At 49.6% G+C, this 17675-nt stretch overlaps 1 protein-coding gene across 8 annotated transcripts in view; it reads right to left on the bottom strand.

Annotated features, from left to right (window-relative positions):
* Positions 1 to 17675, bottom strand: part of BIN1 (bridging integrator 1) — a 94467-nt gene that overhangs the window by 75225 nt on the left and 1567 nt on the right. The gene's annotated exons all lie outside the window — the stretch shown is intronic.

The raw sequence follows: 17675 nt of genomic DNA on the forward strand, positions 1-17675 counted from the left end.
TTTAAGGTCCCTTCTAACCCAAACCACTCTGTGAAAGTTCCTTAGTCCCTACCCACTCATGGCTTGTTATCTGCACCTAACAGTTTGTTATCTGCACCTGCCGACAGAGGGTCGCATTCACACAATATTTAGATTCCTCTTGCGCAAACCTTTTTTCTCTTCCCTCTCCCAGAACAGGGTGATCAGAAACACCCCCGGCTGGGGCAGCAACCCCGAGCTGAGGGCCACGCGCCCCGAGAGGCAGCGCTATCACTGCGTGATACCCCGGGGAAGAGGCAAGTGCCGAGACGCACGTCCACGCGCGGGGCTGCAGCTCCCAACAGAAGGAGCCTTTGTCCACGGGTGACTTTCAGCACAGCCGCGCCAGAATCAACAGGGACCCATTCCAGCAGCGCTCGGAGACAGGATGGGGGCAGGAAAGAAGAGACCGGGCTGCTCCCAACCTCTGGGCATCGCTGCCTCGCACAGACAGGGGCTGCACGCTGAGGGACCCAGACTCTGAAGAAGGGTACCATGTATCCTATGATATAGGACGTGAGCCTTCAGGCACTGGCTCGAAGATGCAGAAGTCGCCTTCCGTAGCGGGCTTGTACACACAAAGCATTCAAAACTTCTGCCACCTAATTGTTCCCTGGGGAGAGGGCTGATGGCTGCAGCTTCCTGTAAGAAACAACAGGACCCTCCTTAGAAGCACGTCCTCCAGCTGAGATGGATAGAGCATCTCCTCCACCCTCACTTCCAGAACGGAGCCGTGCTGCTCAGGGATGAAAGGAAGCTTTGCCTGGGGCTGGAGAACTAGAGCACGGAGGAGACCTTGCAGAGGCCACAGTTTTGTGAATATTTCAAGCTTTCCCAACGTGGCCACTGAAACAGTCACATTTCCCGCTCCCTTTCCTGCCTCTGCATCACTGTCACCCCTTGCGCTAACCCAAGCACTTGAGTGGCCACGTGCTGAACAGGATTGAGAAACAAACCCCAATTAAAAATAGCAATACCAATCTGGGTTTGAAGAAACCGATGGTTTCTGATTTCCCAATCTGGCTCACAAGCGGTGGAAGTGATTTTCCCAACAGCAAGTGCCTGCCTGTGCACTCCTGCAAAGCGTTGGGCCGTTGCTTTCACTAAGCCACACTGACTGAGGATGGATCTTCGGCTAAAGGGCTGGATTCAGGGTCCAGGCAGTTTGAACAGAACGTGTCCTGTCTCTGTGCGTGAAGTCCCTGGAAAACACCAAGATTTAGACTTGCCAAACTTGTATTCCAGAGCTAAAAATTCATTCCCGTTTCTAAAGAGGAAGAAATGCAGCCAAACCTTTTTATATTCAAAGACAAGCTGATGAATTTTGGTCTTGGTATATAAATTTAAAAAAAAAGAAAGAAAGAAACAACAAAAAAACACTCCGTTATGCAAGGAAGATGGAAATAAATCAGACGGCCACATTTTCAGGCAAACTCAACCTGAAAGTGTTTCAGGAACTAGCTTATTTACTGAAAACTTTGGCTTCACTCGCCAAGAGTTTTTGCCAAACCTCAGTTTCTGCACACTTTCCATAATGCCTCAAAGGTTTCGCTGAGACTCAAGTGAGTTAGAAAAAGTGGGAATCTCCTGTTCTAAGCCACATACGGTATGATCCAAAATTATGCAGATAAATCTGTAACGGCAAAATTCCAAAGTACTTTTTTGTGCCTAGCTTCCATCGAGCTGCCCCACAGAAAAAACAAATGCCAATCCATGACAGTCACAACTGGTTGGATCACCTACCAGAAGGCAGATACTGCCAGAATGAAGGTTCTTAAGGGAAGACGAAACTCAGAATCCAGAGACTTCACAGGCATTATAAACTCAGTGTCGTATCTAGCATACACCTTTCTCTTGGTTATAGCAAGTATGAACAGATACAGGCATTACTGAGCATGAAGCGTGCTCCTTAACAACGTGGAACAGGAGGACAACGCAGTGAGAAACAAACCTAGTAACATCCCCAGTCCCCTTTGGGGTCTCAACCCCCCACAACACACAGAAGGGTTTGTCACAGAGTAGGCAACGTTTATTTGTGGTGATACGGGCTCATCACCACAGAATGGCCAAGGTCAGGAGGGAGCTCTGGAGGCCACCTGGTCCAACCCCCCTGCTCAAGCAGGGCCACCCAGAGCAGGTTGCTCGGGGATGTGTCCAAGCAGTTTTGAGTATCTCCAACGATGGAGACTCCACAATCCCTCAGCTTGGCGTCCACCAAGACTCTCAGGTCCTTTTGTGCAGAGCTGCTTTCCAGGCGGTCGGTCCCCAGCATGCACTGGTGCGTGGGGTTGTTCTCTCCCAGGTGCAGGACTCTGTGCTTCCCCTTGTTGAACGGCACGAGGTTCCTTCCAGACCATCGAGGTCCCTCTGGACGGCAGAATGAACTTCTGGCATATCAGCCACTCCTCCCAGCTGTGTGTCAGAGCAACCTTGCTGAAGATACGTTAACAAAGACATTAAACAGAACTGTGCCTAGTGTGGACTGCTGTGGTATGGCGCTAGGCTCCGTGTATCGTTACAGGATAATCACGGGTTTCCAATGACATAAATTCAGGAAAAACAACTTCAACAAATCCATCACCACATAATGGCTTGTGGACACACAGAGGGGCAGAGGAGCCACCTCCTCACGCGGCATCGCACTGCCGGTCACTAACATGCTCACCACTTAACTCCTGCTGCATTTTCTTCCCACAGACCACTTAATGCCACTACGGTCCTGGTGTTCACCCAGGCCTTACAAAGATACCAGCTCTGCAGAGAGCTGGTCTGGCCAAGGAGCATTTTGACATTTGCTCTGTGTCGGCTTTGTCAGAGGACTGCCAAGTGGAAGCAACCAAATGAGCAGGAACAAGACAAGGAGGAAAAACCCAAATTAATTCCCAGAAGTGCCTGGTCTCGTCATTTAAAGGTTCATACCAGCTGAGACACCCACGTATCCAAGGTCCCTAATTCTATACGACCGTTCCAGTGCACAGAGACTATACCGCCCCAACCTCTAATTAAAGTTCTGAATGAGAGAAGAGCCAATGCAGCTCGATGTGTGATCTCCTCACTCACAACCAGAGCCCTATCACTAAATGCAGGCTGGATCACAGAGGCAGCGTCACTGGATTCTGGCCTGGCTGCAGAGCTGCCGCAGGCAAAGGTTAAAAATGATGTGAAGAGAGAAAAAAAACACGGCAAGAAGGATCTAAAATAACCACTAAATAAAACATCACTGTGGAACAGCAAGGATGCTGAGAAATAAGCACTAGCTTGGAAGAGGTCGGGTTGTCTGTGTTTTGGCTGGTCTGGAATGAGAGGAAAGAAAATCCGAAGAGTGAGTTGTTGGAGGTGACAGCAGGGAAATAAGGTCAAAGCAGGGGCGCTTTTTCCTACAACAAAAGGGAGCTGGGAGCACAGCAGCGCAAACAGGTTCCTTGGGGCTCCCCGGATCTCACCGGGGGAAGCCCTCCTCCTTGCAGGCTGCCCGATGAGGGCATCCGGGCCCGTAAGCACTTGGCTTCCTACCAAATCCTGGGGATTACGGAGGGGAAGAAGCGACTGAGAGGAGGAACTTGCACGATGTGCGGATGATGCTATCAAGAAGTGCCCAGGTGCTTTGCTAAGCAGATGGAGGGAGAGAAATACGCGCAGGACGAGCGCTGATCACCAACGCCCCGTGAAGGACAAGTTCCCAGCCGCAGCCGTTTTTCCCCCCATCGGTGCCCACCCATGGGTGCACGGGAAGTAAAAGATGCCTTCCTCCCAAACAAGCGCAGACCTTTCCTCCGCATCGGGCCAAACAATGCGCCACACAAAGCGCTGGTGCTGCCCACCGCACTGCCAGCACAAAACAAAACGCTTGCTTTCTCATCCCAGGCTCCAGAGCAGGGACATAAACAAGCCAAAGACGCTCGCTGAAGGCAGGCAGCCCGTCTCTGCCGACCTTCAGCACCACACACACACCACAGGCATAAACCAATTTCTGCTGCAGAGAGCAGGACAGCCTGATCTGCGTTGTAGCAGGGCTGCAGAGAGCCAGATCAGTCTGATCTGCACTGTAGCAGGGCTGCCAGGAGAGCAGGCAGCGTGCGATGGCTCGGTGCACTGGGCAGCGTGCACAGTCGAACATTTTTCCACTCCAGCACAGAATCACTTCCCCTTCACCGTTTGCAGATGTCAGAATGAGATCTCTCGAGAACAAATGACCCGCCTGTGGCTGTACAACAGCGTACAGCAGGAGTAAGGAGCAAACTTAAATTGTATGTAGGTCAACACATTAAACATTACAGAAGGAATGGAGAAACTGTCACAGTTCCCCTTAAAACCAGGAAAAGCTGCACTGAAAATGTGCCTCTGTCCCAGACGCTGTTTGGGTTCGTACAGATCACGGTGCCTCTCCGTATCAATACCTTTCCTTTCTATCACAACTCTATTTTCACCAAGCCCCTTAGGAGGCACGATAAAAACCAAGTGCACGATTCCACAGCTCCTAAACGCTGTTCCTTACCACTGCCGAGACCGCTGCGTTATCAGAACACGCTTGCGAGATAAGATTTCTGACACAGGCAAGCCCAGCTATTGCTGGAGGAAACAAAGACGTTGATTGTGTTCCTGGCTCCCTTTCAGCCTCCCAGGCTCCAAGAGCTGGGTGATGGCAGGATGAAAAATACAGCTTACTTTTCTAACCTCGAGTCAGCTTTGCATAGGCTGAATCTCAGCCACACGGCGTCTTTTCCTTCCAGAAAGCAAGGACAGGAGATGTGCAGTGAAAGCCAGTCTGCAGGGTTCACAGACATCCCCAGGTGGTAGTGCTCAAAGTGAGACTTACTGCTTGAGAGAGACAGGACTGAGGCATACGGGATGCGTAGGGATTAGTCCCAAGACATGCTAACGCAGGTAAATACACAGCAATTTCCCCAAGCCTCTCATTTTGTTGCTGTTCATGTATTGCCGGCCACAACTGGTTCCAAAGCCCCAAGAAACCAGCGGCATCAGCCCAGCGCGCTTCCCTGCCAAACCAAAGGCCAGGGGAACTGGCCGGTCTCACAGCAGCTCCTCCTCTTCCTCCTGCAAGACCCTTCCAGAGCAGCTACAGCTGAATTCAACAGATGATATCCTGACTTGCACCTTTTCAAAAAATAAAAACCAGCTGATTTTAACCCAAGCCATCCCTGACTGACAGCTAGAAGGAACACCAGGGAGAATGACAGCAACAAACAGAAAGCAGATCAAGGGATTTGAGTAAAGCAGCAGCAGAGCCAGGCTGTGAAAGTACCAGAAAGCATCATACATTAATTTCCACCTCTCAGCCTGTTGCCACGAAAGCAGATGCTGTTTTCATACATCTTCCTCAAGTTTCCAGCCACTTGGTAATGTCCCTGCTTAGCCTGGCCACAGCTTCAGGCTAACACATTAAAAAACTATTAAGGTTGGTACGTGCTCAGAGTTCGTAGAAAGCCTACCATTACCAGTGGGGATAATAGCCTCTGATTAAAAATCATCTTCAGAAGGTTACTACAGTCAGAAAATTAAAGAAGGTTGTTAAAGAAGAAATTAAAGGGGGGACGAAATGAAGGAAGAATTTGTCTCATCACACACAGCCTCTTCCATTTTTTAATCTTCTCATCCACTGACCTCTTACAGAGGAAGGCTCAAGTAGGGCACAAAAGCCCACAGCTCTTTCAGAGCCCAGGTTTGCCCTTCCTGCATCTCCCCCAGCTGCTTCACCGCAGAAAAGACTTTATCTCAAAAGTGGGAAGAAACAAAAAGGGCTTAGATACACGCTCCCAGTCCAGATCTGCTAAGCAACCCTACAATACCAAACCAGAGGAATTGAACAATGCACTCTTCCTGAACGGGGTTCATCTCACTCCAATTTTTATTTTTTTTTTTTAGGGTGAGGGACATTAGTCAAGTCTTTAAGTTTAGAGGGTGCGAGGGAGCTGAGGTTTACACTAAGAAGACGTCAGAGTGCCACAGACCCAGCAATAGCTCAAAGGAGAATGGAGAAGGAAGCTGGGGAGGCAGCAGATACTGAGCATGACAAATGTACCTCCAAAACCAAGCACTTGTTTCTTCTGATAAGGAGGAAAAAATGTTTTGCTTTCTGTTCTCCACACCACAGAACAAGGAATTAATAATTCCTTGACAAGGAATTCCTTATCCTCAGCACGATGGAACTGAAAAGACAAGGATCGCTAGGTTTTTCTCTGGCCCCTTCAACCCTTGTCCCTACTCACTCTGTCCAAAAATATCCCTGCCTGCTTTTGATACCCTTCTGCGTCCTCGCCATGCCTGGCTTCGGAGCCGTGCCATCCCCAGGGCCTGAGGAACGTGCTGTAGGGCGCCTGTCCCGGCCGGGCCACCAGCTGTCCCTTCGCCCCGGGCTGCCCATCAGGGCGGCTGGCAGGCAGCTCCTGCAGGCTCTCGAGCAGCATTTTGTCATTTCCAAGGCCTGCCGCTCCTCCAGCCCCCTCGGCAGCCCCGTCCCCATTCACCACGGTGAACTCTCACTCCCCCGAGAAAGCAGCTCGTGGTGCTGCTCCTGTGCGGGGCCAGGGGCACGGGTATTCGTGTCCCAGGGCTGGGAGGGCAGACGCAGCGAGCGCTGCGCACGCAGCCCCTACCTGCCTCGGGGGTGGTGTTAAGAGCCCTTGCAAGGGCAGGGCTCGGTCCCTGTGAACACGTGCTCCCAAAAGACTGCAACGGTACGTCCAGCACCACTACGGTTCACTCAGGAAATCACAGCGATGCAGCTCCCCGCGTGGACCCTGCTGCCCGCCTCGCCCAGCCCCACGAGGCAGGAGGGCCCCTGCAGCCCAGCTCCCTCGCCCAGCTCCCTCGCCTCGCCTCTGCGCGAGCGGCCGGCGCTGCTCCGCGTAACGAGTCTGCCGACCCAACTTCACCTCAGGAGCACCCCTCCCTTCCTCCAGCTACCCATCAGCCGCCGTTAATCCTCCTCCCAGATAATCGGGGTAATGCTCTTTAAGCACGTAACTGTGGCAGAGGCAGAGCCACTCCGGCTGCGGTCTGTGCTAGAGGGCACGGCGACCCTGCAGGTACTGGAATGGGGAATATCCCACTCCAGAGCCTCCACATAGCCCGTTTAGGGAGCCAGCTCTGCAGAGCAGAGCTGGAGCACAGCAGTAAGGGCACTTTTGCTGGAAGAGTGTCCTGGCATACCCTGGGACACCTGGCTGGGTAAGCACCTTACTGCGGTCCCGCATCGACACGCTCCCTCCCCTCCTCCACCCGCTCTGTGCATCTTCTCGCCTAATTTAAGAGCGATTTTGGATGGAACATTTATTTATCCCTGTGTGGGAAAATCATCCCGAGAAGACCTAGCAGCGTCATTTTTCCGCTTTCCTGGCAAGCTGTTCACACGTCACTGGCATCCATACTGCACTGCAGATGTCGAAGCTGGTGCTTGGGACACTGGAAGAGAAGCCGGGACTTCTGACCGTCACGACAGCCTGCATTTCTGAAGGTTACCCACTCCCAGCAACGTTCACTTTCGAGCACGAACTGAAAAGGAGGGTTTGGGGAGAGGGGGTGGGCTTTGGCACCCATCGCAGGAGAAACCACCCCGGTGCAACACGAACCAACAGAAAAGATGCTGCTAGCACCCAAACGCCGTACAATCAAGGTGGCAAGGAACTGCAGTATCATTTTGCTTTCCCTTTGGTCCCAGAAAGAGGATCGGTTAAATTTCACTGATCTGCGCAGCCGTGGGCTCGCTCCTCATTCTCCCTTACGTGCATTAAGCCCCAGCCAGTTTACTACGGGCACGACAGCGCTGGGTGAGGTTGTACCACGTGCAACCCGCCAGCCTGACCCCGAGGCTCACTGGGAATTCAGCCTGGTAATCAAGGACAAAGACAGCACTTTTTCGTTTGAGAGCAACAACTTATTTCTGCTGCCACTTACATTACAAGTGAAATAAAACCCATAAGGAAATGGGGGTGATGAGAGAGCTTTACCTGTTAAGACAGGAGACTAACATTAAGGATGTGGTTTCTTAACTACAGCTAAAAAACCCTCAAGTGACTTAACAAAATGACCAAGATGTAGCAAGAACCCCTTTGAAACTGCTCTCACAACAACATATGGGATGGTAAGAGTGAAAGGCTGGTGCAAAAGCACATCAAAAAAAGCCAGTCATGGAAATAAGTCAGTACTAGCCCATCAGTCTAAACTGAAATCTGAGTATAAGCAAAGATTAACTTAAAAAATCTGTATCTTAATACATTTATTACATATTAAATACATATATTGTGTATTATAATACTTTGTTGCAAGAGAAAATTAACCCACCTTCTATATTTCTAATATTAGCCTTCAAAAGAACTGTTTCCCACATGAAAACAGCCATACTGGAGGTTAAGGAAAATGCACGGCACACCTCCGGTATGCAAGAGCTATTTTCCTCAAGGCAATTCTGCAGTTTGTTCACGAGAACACAAATAAATCGCCAAATCTCAGGATGTTGTGCAAGCATTACCTCTCCCCGCTTCTGTGCGGGGCGTATCAGTGGAGCAGAAGTTCTCTTCGGTGCGTAACCGCAGGCCCCAGCCAACCTCTTCCCCCAGAGGGCGTTAAGAGGGACAGCTCTCGAGCACGCACGCAGTACTGACCCAAATTCTTAAGTTCAAAGAATTTGCACGTGAAGATTTCTAACCCCCTTGACCCTTTTCAACATTTCGGATTGCTTCTCCTTTTACCCACGGTTTTTGCAAGTTTAGCTTCCCGCACCTTTCGAGCCTAGGTGAGGTGATGATGCGGCAGGACCGGCGCTGTGTCGGCAGGGGAAGGCCACTTCTCCTCTTGCCAGCACGACGGCGCGGCTGGGTCAGTGCAGGCACGCCGTGCCGCCACCTACGCTCACAGAATTGCAGCTAATTGTCCGCACCTAAGCCGTTCGAACACCTCCAAGCCCAGGTTCCTTTTAAACGCTCCTGCTACATTAGCTGAGATTTAGGTATCAAATCAGAGACCGAAAAAGCAGACAACTACGGAGCTGGGTTGTAGCTGCATCGAAGCTGGGCAGCTAACAAGGCCAAATGGCAGCACTTCATTCAGCTGGCATCAGCGCGGCATTCCAGGCAACAGGACTCGAGCAACATCCCTGTCTATTACTTGGGTACGCATTTAACATCGCTTAATTAAACCCTATCTATAGCCGACAGTAACACTAGTAAGAGGAACAGATAACATAAATAGTGCTGTTTGCACAAATCCCCCTTCTCATGTCCTCCGCCTCCTCCCCTGCGACACTCATTTTAAACGCTGATACATTTGCAAGAAGTATTTTTATTTTTATGCAGGCACTGATGCAAAATGAAGTAACCAAATCAGGACAAAACACAAAAGGCACTTGGGGCCACGCTGAGCTGAAGAAAGAGATAAAGGAGCAGGTGTGTGCTGGAGGAGAGGGGGCAGAGGAGCTCTTATAAGGCAGGGCCATGAGCAAAGGGACTCCAGAAGCCACAGCCTAGACGCAGAACCCTTAAGAGGCTAGGAAAGCTCCTGTAGGGTTGCTGACTGCCTTGCTGAACAGGGATGGGAATTTCTGAAATGCAGGACAGATCTGGAACATGTAACACACAGCTGGGCAGAGGGAAAAGGCAGACATCTGGATCAGCAGTTGGATCTCCATGAGCCAGAAGGAGACAGCAGCAAAGGATCAGACGCAGGAGAAAGGTTTAGGAACGCTGCCCTCCACAGCCACGCTGGGATACAGGATGTGGCTTGTCCCAGCAAAGCGGGAACATGTGGAGCAACGCAGATGATCATCTCTTGTTGCTTCTTCCAAAGCCAGTCACATGTTATCCTCTGGTGAAAAAAATCTGGAGTCACAGACTGTAAAAAGTCAGAAGGGAGCAGCTTTTGAACAGCTCTTTTCCCCCTGAGAGGACTGCCTTCAGAGGAGCTGAAGGAGTAACAGTAAATTTGAGAACTTGGCCTGATGGGCAAAGCTCTCCTTCTGCAAACGGGTCTAAGCCCACTGGCTTCCTTGCCCATATACTTGCTGAGAATTTGTCCATATTGTCGTTGGAAAGGAAAAGGCCTCCTCAAAAAGTCAGGCCTGAGCTGGAGATACGGGATGGGCTGCTTCCAAGACACCCCAGTTAAATCCTCCCACCCCAGCCCTAAGGAGCTTTCACCCAGCAGAGCAGCCCAGCTCTTTCCACCTACTAATACCCACAGCCACATCGTAATGTCATCCAGCCCTGGGAATGCCCACTTCCTTCCGCAATTATTTATGTTCGCTGAGGGTCAGGGAACGAAGAGCAAAAGCCTCCAGCTTGGCAAAGAGTTGCAAATGCAACTCAAGGCATCAACAAGGATGCAGTGCACCGATGCAGCATCCACCATCGGCTCATCACATCACCCCCAGCTTTCTCTGACCTTGCCCTTCCTACCATGGTCAGCCTCCTAATTCTCCCCTCTCAGCCCCTGCACGTGCAGCTGCTCTTCTTCTCCAAAGAAAGCCAGTCTCTCTTTCCAATTTCTGCGGCCTATGTATTTTCATGAATTTTCCGATGTTCAGAAATAGCCCTGCACCCTTGCCTACAAAACCATCCTTACTGAACCTCTGCAAAAATTATCTAAAAAGCAACTCTCAGTGCAGGAATACGGAATTCTCCTGAAATAAAACAGAAGCATCTCAACTAACCGAGGCTGTCCGGTATTTACACTGGAACAGTTTCAGGATGGGGAACGTCCATTTTGAGCAACGCATAACGCGATCACACCGCTGGTACTAACAAGCGGCCACACCGGCGGCACGGCACAAGGACAAACGTTATCAGCACGGGTACTTTCTTGCAGTGGCTCACGTTCACTAACGCACAGCGAGGCTCTGCCTTTTGCAACGGCTACTCAGCTTAAGGAGGCAAAAGGAAAAGGTCCCCAGTCACGTCGGCTCAGTGTACAAAGTAGGTCGTTCGTTCCTCCACTGAGGAGCCTATACCTCAAGGAGCGTTTCTGTGCAGACCCCAAACACACTTCTACATCTGAACAAACTTCACCTTTTCCTGAGCGTTGTTTCCCTAATAGAGCTTGGCATCGTTCTCACCAAATTTTTTCCAAAACCTGTTTCCAAAGTAACCCTCGAAACATGCTGTCCCCTGCCACAACAACTCTGGTCTTGTGTCAGAAGCAGTATTTGGACCAGATGGGCCGTGTTCCACCACCCAAAGATGACGGGATGAAAGAATCTCCCTTGGACACCAGCCTACCGCACGACAGTTCAAAACTCACGCACTAAGCATACAAATTACCGAAAATTAATTCCCTGCATTTCTTTTTTCATACACTATTTTTTTCCCCTCAAGTTTTTGCTCCTTTTATCCCTCATAATGGCTGAGGAAGGCGGGATATATAAATAAGTTCGGTCCTTCTACACTCGGCCTCCTGGAGCTCGCACTGTCACAAGACTTACCACAATTTCCAGGAATGTGTCACATGCAAGGGTACCAGAGAGCTACACCACCAGCATTTCTGTTAAGGAAGAAGGTGCAGAGATCTACATCATCTTCATATCCCAGTCTTTATACTTCATGAAGTATGTGTGTTCTGCGTGCGTGCACGTCCATCAGTGGCACCATTCCCAATGAACCCAAGGGGATACGATCACTTACTCATTCTGCGGATACCAACCAACTTAGGGTTGAGTTGGTTAAGTCATGCGTTATTGTTTCTGGCCTTATCAAACGGGCGATCATGCCAAATGGCTTGAAGACGAAAACAAAACAAAACAAAAACATAAACACTTTTAGCTCTGTTTTCAAACACTCTAGTCACTGTAAGATTGAAGTTCCCTTTCCTTTCCTGCTGGCAAGCAACTATTGTGCTTCTGCCTAATCCAGTTTCAAAGCAAAGCGCTAGGAAATGCCCCATGAGACGTGTTTGTACTTCAGCTATTCCAGCCCCTCATCTCCTCCCTCCTGGAAAGGTAACTTAGAAGAGGACTGGAAACTAGCATGGCTCCTAGGCAATTCTAACAAAAAGTTCTAAACCTCCTTAAAAAGCACAAAACCAACATGATCAGCAAAGAACTGGCTAAAAATAAAATCACTTCCAAACAGGTTACCAGCTTTCTGAACCTGCACGTCAAACCTTTGCAGAGAGGCCAGGCTTTGATATCTGTATATCACCAAGAGATTAAATGCAGCCCGTGGTTTTACAGCAGGGTTAGATGCTGTTAAGCGCTGCTTTCCTCCCCGTCGGTAAAGTTTGCACTCTCCATCCTGCCTGGCAGCCTATATTAAGAAACTGCCACCCAGACTTCTCCTTTCTACTGAGCAAAGGGGCAAAAAGAAAGGCAGCGCTGTCTAGCTTTCGTGACTCTCTTAACTGCCTCTCAATTAATGTGCCCCTCTAGAAGCGCCTAATCGAAAGCTTTAACCTACCAGCCCCAGGGCTGAGCAGGCTTACTCCAGCACATCCTAAATAGTAAAAAAAAAAAAATCTGTTACACGTGTGTACTTGTGGAGGCTTTTGCAAACATACGACCTGTTCCTCAGTTCTTAAAGCTTGCCACGGCTGCTTCGTAATGACTGAGAGACCTGCCTAGGTCTGTGTAACGCCCTGAGCCCTGGCTTCCAAGAGTCCTTCAAGACATAACCAGTGCCCAAAACCCTCCTGAGTGCTCCCAGCAGTCGAGGAGGAACTTGGGAGGGAGAGGGGTGGGGGAAGAGAGAATTCAACAACTGTGAAAACTGTTCAGGTTGGGCTGCTCCTATTTGCATTTACCAGGACAGTTCCTTCAGAGCACAGAAGTGCAAATAAAAGATGTGCTTTCCGAGCAGCAGCTGAGAAACTACACAAACAAGTTGGCATAATAAAACTGCAACCTAAGTCAAAAAAGATCCATTAACCCTATTTTCTGCTAATAACTGCATTTCCATTTTTTTTCTTCGGAATGAGGGACTGGACCTGTCCTGCAGCACTTGCCAGCTTTGTGAAGATGAAGCAGCTCCAGAGGCAGCAAAGCTCGGAGGTGTTCCAGGGGATACCTGAACTGTCCGAGACCCATCAGTCACTCGCACGCACCTGCTGAAAAACCACCTGCCAAGATTTATCTATCCCCTGCACCACTGCCAACAGTCCAAGCGTTTCTGCAGAGGTCCCTCGCTCCTGTCCTGGCAACGTTAAGTACTCAACTAATAGCGTGTTTAAAATAGATTTTAACTAGCAGGACAATGTAAATGACCCTCTTCTCTCTTCCAGTCCCTTCCTCTGAGAACCGACCCCTTTCAGCATGAGTATGAACACCAGAAGGGTATTGCTCGCACTCGCACATTCGGTACTGCAGGCGTCGAAGAAAAAGCAAACACAAAGTCCCTCAAGAGAAAAGAAAGCACAGGCTGACGTCAAAACGGACCTTGGTCCCTACTCCACCTGCCAGCAGCTCTCCTAGGAAGCTTTATTCATACTTCAGCACCTGTCCCCGTCTCATTACTTGCAGGTGGGCGACGCGGACTCCGGGCCAAACCCAGCGCAGAGCAAGGCAGCCCGATCCCAAAGCAGGTCTGCGCACCCTGGCTTTGCCAGCCCGCTTAGGAAGCCCCACGTGCTTCCTAAGAAGAAGGAGACTGGGTCGCAAGAGCCCGTTCTGCCTGGGCAAACCGAGTGCATCCCCACGATACCGTCAAGCTGCCAGCGCACACTCGTGGGGAGGAGGCCGGACCCCGGCACGCACAGGTAGGCAGCCAGGACTGTAAGCTGAGCCCTGCGAAGGGCAGGACTCACACGGCACGCGGCTCAGGTGTCCCGTCAACATCACAGAGGGGAGAAAATAGCCTCGCCGATAGCTGTCAGCCTCGGTCACCCTCCTGTTTCTCTGAAAGTTTCTGGAAGAGGAGCTTTACGACGCGTTTGGGGCCTAAACAACAGGATCTTGTCACTCTGCCCAAAGGGTCAGGAATTAAAGAAAATCTGCATTGTTTGTTACTACTGCCTTCCGCCCCAAAACCCCAGTCCTGCAGGACAGCAAACACCTCAGGCTGCTTTCCTGAATGGTTTGGCCAGCTACGTGCCAAGAGCACTTGTCATGTTGCAAAAAAAAACATTTGTGGCTGGAAAAATCAGCATGCATGAGGGATGGAGAGGACAGACAGGTTTGAAGGCACCTACCTGACTGATGAGCTCTGCAGCACTAATTCTAGGCTGCCTAGAGCCTCACCAAACCTCTTCACTGGAAAAGAGATCTCACAGCCACTTTGTGAACCTGACCTCATAAGCACTGTACCGAAGAGGACTGGCTGTCAGATTAGAGCTCACGGGGCTGAGAGCGGGCAGGAACACGTCTGGGCCTTTCCCAACCAAAAAAAATTCATCCATCCATGAGATTCTGCTTAAAAGACAACTGCTGCCAACGCCACAGACAGCGGGGCACCTTCAGCAGGGCAATGTAAATGCCCTGCCAGTCAAACCATTCCATGGCAAGGAAACATGTGGAGCCTGGTTTCCAATTTCACCTCCTCCCTGCCCCATGCAGATTACCCGATACCCAGTAATGCAGTCTGAGCTCATACTGGAATCATCTGGACGTGAGGGGCATGAATTCAGGTCTCTCTCCAGTGCCCGTCTTCCAGCAACCTCTAGACACAAAGTACCTTTGAGATTCTACCTGTCACGTTAGCCTTACCTTCTCGAGAAACCAAGCCAACACAAAGAAGCCCTTTCCTAGGAGTAAAAGAAAAAAAAAAAAAGTTTCATGCCAGATCGTCAAGAGAACAACTCCTGTAGCTTGTCAGGCTGTCTCACGTTTTGTACTTCCCTGATTCAACATCAAAAAGGTCAATTGCCGCCAAACCATCCTACCCTATGCAAAGCCAAGTGAAAACTGCAGAAGCTTTGAAGCTTTTTGCCGAAGGATAAATCAGTACGGAACTCCCCTCCTCCCAGCCAGGCAGATGTGGCACTGGCTTCTCAAGAAGAGAGCTTTCTGCATCTACCATGTTCAGCTTAAAACCTCCTTTGTGCGGAACTTGCCTGCAGAGGTTCCACGCAGCAGGCAGCCTCCTGACAGCAGGATCCTGCGAACATCTGCATTTACGTGTGGTTTAAGGTTCTCAGTTGCTGCTCCTTGATATAGATTCCCACCTCTTTCAACAGGGAAAAGATTTCAAGCCAGGTGTTCTCACCTGTCATGCTTCAGCTTCTGGTTTTAAGAAAAAGATTTTAAAAAAAAAAAAAAAAAAGAGTGTCTTCTGAGAGCAAGCTTAAAATGCAAACCATGCCTCCTGCAAAGTGTGTTCCACTCAACTCGCAACCTTCTCAGCCTTCTCATGTTCACAGCGAGGGGATATCAAGGGAAGAGAAACAAAGCCTAAGACCCTGAGAAAGGAAAAGATCCTTTCTGGACATTCCCCGCGCTACTAAAATTGTTACATGAGAAAAATTAATTTAAAAAAGAATTGGGAAACCAGGCCGCATCAGCCTGCCAAAAGCACTCCTCTGCCTTCCTTCTCAAGGCCAATGTCCTTGGTTATTTCTCATCACTGGGCTGCAAATACTTTAGTGAAACCTTTGGTTTACTGGGATACGTATGATTTTTGCTCTGTAGCAGACAGGGAGCGAGCACTGGCAAGCCTAGCTGCAACCAGCTACACTCACAGCAGCCCTGCGAGGCCAGGAGCACAGCCCAGCTCCTCGGGCTGTGCAGCCAGAACCATGCTCTGACGGAAGGTTCAATTAGGGAAACTCTGCAACGATGCACAAGGGTAAACACCGCTGGGATAAAGTGAGCCAGGAACAGAAAGCAGAAGTGACATCTCACGGTAACACAGCAAGGCGGCGAGCAGCAGGGTCTACAACCTCAGCGGCACCCCCAGTACAAGGGGGTTTGGACCGCTGAACGTCACCAGGTCCTGGGCCCAATCCTTCCCCTTCGGTGAGGGACATCAAGGGAGAAAAGGGGATGCGCTGGCGTGTTGGTACAGAGTAAAAGAATGAAAAAATACGACAGTATTACCATGGTGAAAAAGAACAACCCCGCAGAAACCTGGTTTCAGATCTCTAACTTGGCCCAAATGAAAACAGCAAGCGACCACAGCCCCTGCAGGACACGACAAGCTGCGACGTCTAGAAAGGGAAACACAGCTCATCCCGTTCTGCTCCTCTCCACACACACACACACAAAGCTCCAGAGGAAAATCCAATGTCAGCTTCACAATTTGTCTCCTCAGAAACGTCTATGAATCTCCGGGCAACTCAAATCCCTGAGCCCACCTCCCCGCAGTCGACACCCTTTTTCCGCTCTGAATCCCCGCTGAACCTGCTGGGGGAAAGCAAGGAGCTCGATCCCGGGACGGGGGCTCCCGCTGCCAGCCGAGCGGCAACAGCCCGGTCCGTTTGCTTCGCGAACTCAAGCCACTCCCGGACTCTCCCAGAGGGAGTACCTGACACCAGGACCGCACCAAGTCACCGAGATTTGACTTCGTTTTGTTTAAAATAGAAATGTTTGTGCACGTGCAGATTCACACATCTAAGAACGGGACGCTCTTCAAACAGGATGAGAATTGCATAAATACGGGGGATTTTTAACATTTTCCAAAATATAAGATAAATACTGACTACGGAGAAACATAAATTTTAATTGAGATTACAGACACAAAGGACAAAAGCTTTCAAATCCTTATTGTCAAATACTCATTGGCAAAGTTTAAAGAGCACGTAAAGACTAGGCTCTCCAAGATACCACGACACTGGAGGCATTGAAATTTTACTCCATTTTAAGAAGCTGAGAACCTATGAAAGGCTCAGAGCTCAAAGTCCAGGTCTGAAAATGCTTCAGATAACCATAGGATGAACAGTCCAACTCACAGCCCAAATCTCCCAGCTGTTGAGAAGGACGATGTACAAGTTCACAATGGTTGCATGAGTTCTTTCGGCCAGGTACATCTCAACAGATGCATCAACTTATTTGATACGTTTCACTGGACAACAGGCAAATTTTGGCCAAGTATTACAACTTGAGGCTACATTTAAATAAAGAGAGGGGTTAAAAGGGTGCACCACCCATTTGCAAACAGCACAGTCAACCATTCTGCCCCATATTTCCTGTTGAATCGAGAAAGTGCCTTCCAAAAATAGCTTATAGTTTTGCTGAAAGGCTCAAAACAAACAGCACTTCTGAAAGAATATCTTACATGCTTTACATAATAGCCATCTCAGAAGGGAAAAAAGGATGTGTACAGCATTTCAGTGTGAATTCTGCATTGAACAAAAAGACATCATTCTTTGCTTAACACAAGGCTTAAATTCACCATGAAGGAAATTGCCGAAGTCAAAGCCTTAGGGCCGAAGTTGGGAGGGAGATAGCACTCTGAAGGAAAGAATTTTTATCCTAAATTTGGACTGAAAGAGGCTACGTAAAAGGAACACTGTCAGCTTGTTTAAGCCTCAATTTACACTTGCCTCAAAAAGGAAAGTTCAAACTCATTTAGCTTCCCTTCAGAAAAATCCAATACTTTTTCAAGCGCTTAGTCTGTTGTGCACCCAGACATACCTCTGCAGGTTTCTGCTTAGCCTTTTCTCTTTCTTGAAGACCTGGTCCTTATCTCTAGACATGTGGTTTAACCTTCCTGTTAAACAGCCGCACTTATCTACAGTTTCAGAAAAAATGCCGCAGTACTAATACCAGCATCATGCCATAACCA

The sequence above is a fragment of the Anser brachyrhynchus genome (genome assembly GCF_964034855.1).
Source record: "Anser brachyrhynchus genome assembly, chromosome: 7".
Lineage (NCBI taxonomy): Eukaryota > Metazoa > Chordata > Aves > Anseriformes > Anatidae > Anser > Anser brachyrhynchus.